This window comes from Arachis ipaensis, chromosome B06 (assembly GCF_000816755.2).
Source record: "Arachis ipaensis cultivar K30076 chromosome B06, Araip1.1, whole genome shotgun sequence".
Taxonomy (NCBI): Eukaryota; Viridiplantae; Streptophyta; class Magnoliopsida; order Fabales; family Fabaceae; genus Arachis; species Arachis ipaensis.
Window position 1 is genome coordinate 8,079,767 of NC_029790.2, and position 4,520 is coordinate 8,084,286.

A 4,520-nucleotide genomic window follows, 5' to 3' on the forward strand; every position below is an offset into this window, starting at 1 on the left:
ATACTAATAATGTATAATAATTAAATTTTATAAGTTTTAAATATTAAATTAATAATATATTTTTTCTTATTTTTAAAATTAATTATTTACTTAACATTTTTCAAAACTACAGAAAAAAGATGTGTATGTTATCATAGGTGTGTTTGATACTACATACAAATACAAAATATAAGACAAAGACACTTTAGTACAAAAAATTGTTTGAACAAAAAAAAATATAAATATAATTTAAATTACTACAGAATTTTTTTTTTTTGATACATACTTTGATGATTATTTATTTTATTATATTATAAATGGCATGCACTAATAATATTATATGTAAATTCTCCCATTTAAATTTTTTTAGTTATCGTCCAAAAAAGAACCTTCTTGATTTACGTCGTGAATTCACAATGTAACGAATTTTTCAAACTTTACAATTTTTTATTCCAAAATGTAACTTTTAAAATGAGGATCGGAGTAAATGTCTATTGACATCATGAAAATGTTATATTACTCTACTAATTAGAAATTCATATAAAATAATTGTTGTTTAATTAAAACAATTTTTAAATTATATTAGAATCGTTTATGCATTCTTTTAGCTTTCAATATATACATATAGATGTCGTTTTTCAATGAATGATATTTGATCAAGGTATATCTTTTTAAATTAAATGTATAAGATTAGAATGATAAACCACATTTTCTACTAGTTATACCATTACAAAAAATAGAGTAATTATCGACGGCAAAAATCGACGGCCAAATTTTTCGTCGATAATTTTCGACGGCTTGTCGTCGATAAAATAAAAAAGAGATGATTAAAAATAAAATATTAAAATTGATGACGATGTCGTCTATTATTTTAGTAACTTTCTAACCTTTAAATTCTATCGTCACATTACCGACAAAAGAGTGGTTGAAAATTTTTTTTTCTTTAAAATCGACGGACTAGTTGTCTGTTTTAATAATTAAAATATCGACAACTTTTGCCGTCGATAAATTTAGACGATAGAGATCTCTTTTTTAAATTGGACAGACGGTATAGATTTATTACATAAAATAGACGACTGGAACGTTGATTTTTATTTTAACTAAAATCGACGCTAGAGCCGTCAATTTTTATCAACAAAACATCACTCCCATGTCTGGCTTCCCGCGTCCTTGTTTCACTCATTTCCCCCAAATTTAACCCCAAACCTTTGTAGAATCAAAGTGAAGACTTCAGAGTGAGGCTTCTTCTTCTGCTCCAACACCTGAGAATATAGACCAGAGACGGAATCACAGTCACGTAGAGAGGTATAGAACAGAGCTTCTTCTTCTCCGATGCCTGAGAAAATCCGCCGGCCTCCGCCTGAGAGCAGAGCTTCTTCTTCTTCTCCTCCGCCGAACGCGCTGCTGCGCCATCCTTTTCATGTGAGTTTCTCTCTCTCTCTGTCGCTCGCGCTCTCTCTCTCTCTCTCACTCTAGCACATTGTGATTTGTGAATCTGCATGTAAGTTCTTCTTCTTCCACAGACTCGTCGTTGCAATGTCTTTGCCAGTCGCCGTCATTGTGAGCCCGATGCCAGAGCATGTCGCCTTCGCAGCTTCTTGTAAGTTCTTCTCTGTAAGTTCTTCTCTGTCTCTATCTAATTATTATATTTATTTTTGCAATTTTTGTATCTACTATTTTTATCATGAAATTTTGAATTTGCATTTGTTAAACTTAATTAGCATAATAAATTCATCACATTACTTCAACTTAACTAGTTTGTCACAGTTTTACAATGTGATTAGATAAAACAAAATCTTAAAAAAATAAAGAAAAACCACTTGCTTGCTTAATATTAGGAAAAGGTAGAGTACTAACTTAAAATTCAATTACAGATTTCAAGTAAGGAAAGTATTGTGTATTATTTAATTAGGGAGCCACTTAGATAAAGATGGCACCAGATTCGATGGTCCTAGAACGTTTGGACCACTTAATGGTCCCATAATAAAACATGTTTTTTAAGTTTTTTAACAACTGCTAAATAGTCTTTTTCTAAATTTAATTACAAATTAACTCCATATATTTTATTTAATTAGAAAAACTTTTTTTTTAATTTAAAAATTATTATTTTATCAATTATCTATTATGTTTATTGACAATCAAAAACAAAAAATAACGAATTAGATCTTCCATTGATTGTAATAAAATTTTTGGTCATTCCAATTGATTTAAGTTTATATTTGATCCGTAACGTTCGTCTAGGGGTGTGAAATCGTGTTTCTTTCAGAATCAATCGATTAGAATATCAAAACAATCAATTGAATTTCAGGTTTCCCATAACTCAATCGATTGGACTACAGGTTGTTATCACAAAATAATCGATGAAAATTGCAAGGTTGCAAGGTTTTCGCAAAATCAATCGATTGGTCATATTACCCAATCGATTGAACGATGACTAAAATGTGAGTTTTTAATAATTCAATCCATTACTTATACTATCCAATCGATTGAATACTTCATAACAACCTGAGGTATCACAATTCAATCGATTGGTTGTGTTACCCAATCGATTGAAGTCATCAAAATAATATGGGTTTCCAAAATCAATCGATTGGTTGTGCTACCCAATCGATTGAATTGTGTATTACGCCGTTTTAAATTTTCTTATCGTTAAAAAAAATTATTATCTTATTATTCATCTATCTTATCTTTAAAATTCTATCCTCAATTTTAAGGCTTTATACTCTAATTTTATCTTTTCCTTAATATTAACATTATAAATTGATGAATAATCTATCACCAATTATTTAATCCCACCATTGGAATCGTGTATCAATCTCTTTGATTATAAAAAATTTCATTATTTTTCTTTAGGATATCCATCTACTTAATTTCTAATTTTTCTTCATTTTTTATCCGTCTATTTAATATCCAATATTTGTTCATCATTTAATTGATAATCACAGTAACAATAAAGGTCCAATCAATTTTCTCGTGAATAAAATCTCTAATTTTGCAATTATTCGTTTCGAAACTTTATTCGTGAAATTGATTGTGTAATGAAAAAGTATTTTTTTTATCTTTTATTAATTCACAGACATTGAAAAATACAAAAAAGTAAATAAATTTTAATATTTTTTAATATTAATTAGCTAGCAATCAGGGACAGACCCAAAGGGGCGAGTACCAGCCTGGACCCCCAAAATTTTAAGAAACTATACTTATATATAAGATTTGTGTTTAAAAAATAAAAAAATATTCTGTAATTTAATAGTTTTATATGTATTATTGTTCACTATGCAATGGATTTATGTTTTAATTGTTTAATTCACTAATTTTTTTACCTAACTAATTTAATATCATACCCTCAAGTCTTTATACCTTTTAAATTAGTTTTTATGTAATAATTTCTATATTTATTTTTAAAAAATATCATTTTTTCTTTTATATTAATATATTTAACATTCACTAACTCCAATAACTATATGTTAATTATTTTTATAGAATAAAAAAAATTATTTAAAACTTGGCCCCTCCATATTAATTCTCTGGATTCGTCCCTGCTCGCAATATTAGAATCTATTTATTTTTTGTAATGTTATAAGATGGAGTGTACTGAATTCATTGGACATTTTTAAGATGTCAGGTATATTTACGAACACTAAAATGAATGAGCAATACCAGGAGGACGATGACATTAACTAACAAGAAGAGCTAGTTTGTGACCAAGATATGATGGATGAACAGAATGAATTTGAACAAGATTTCGGCGATGAATTTAATACGCATGGTTTGGGTTTAATAGATAGCGAATTTCAAATTTCAATCGATTGGATTACATTACCAATCGATTGAATTCATAAAAAAACACATTTACATCACTTCCCAATCGATTGAATTCTCATACCAATCGATTGAATTGGAGTCACGTACAAATTTCAATCGATTGGGTAACAAAACTAATCGATTGAATTGTGAGACTTCGAGTTACTTTGAAGCTTCAATCGATTTGGTAGCACAACCAATCGATTGAATTTGGCAAATCCATATTGTTTTGATGAATTCAATCGATTGGGTAACACAACCAATCGATTGAATTATTAAAAACCCACATTTTAGTCATCGTTCAATCGATTGGGTAATATGACCAATCGATTGATTTTGCGAAAACAACCTGTAGTCCAATCGATTGAGTTATGGAAACCTGAAATTCAATCGATTGATTCTGAAAGAAACACGATTTCACACCCCTGGACGAACGTCACGGATCAAATATAGACTTTAATCGATTGGAATGGCCAAAAATTTTATTACGATCAATAGAAGATCTAATTCGTTATTGTTTGTGTTTTTTATTGTTAATAAACATAATAGATGATTGATAAAATAATAATTTATAAATTAAAAAAAGTTTTTATAATTAAATAAAATATATGGGGTTAATTTGTAATTAAATTTAAAAAAAGGACTATTTAGCAGTTGTTAAAAAAATTTAAAAAATATGTTTTGTTATGAGACCTTTAAGTGGTCCCTGGGACCATGGACCATCGAATCCTTTGCCC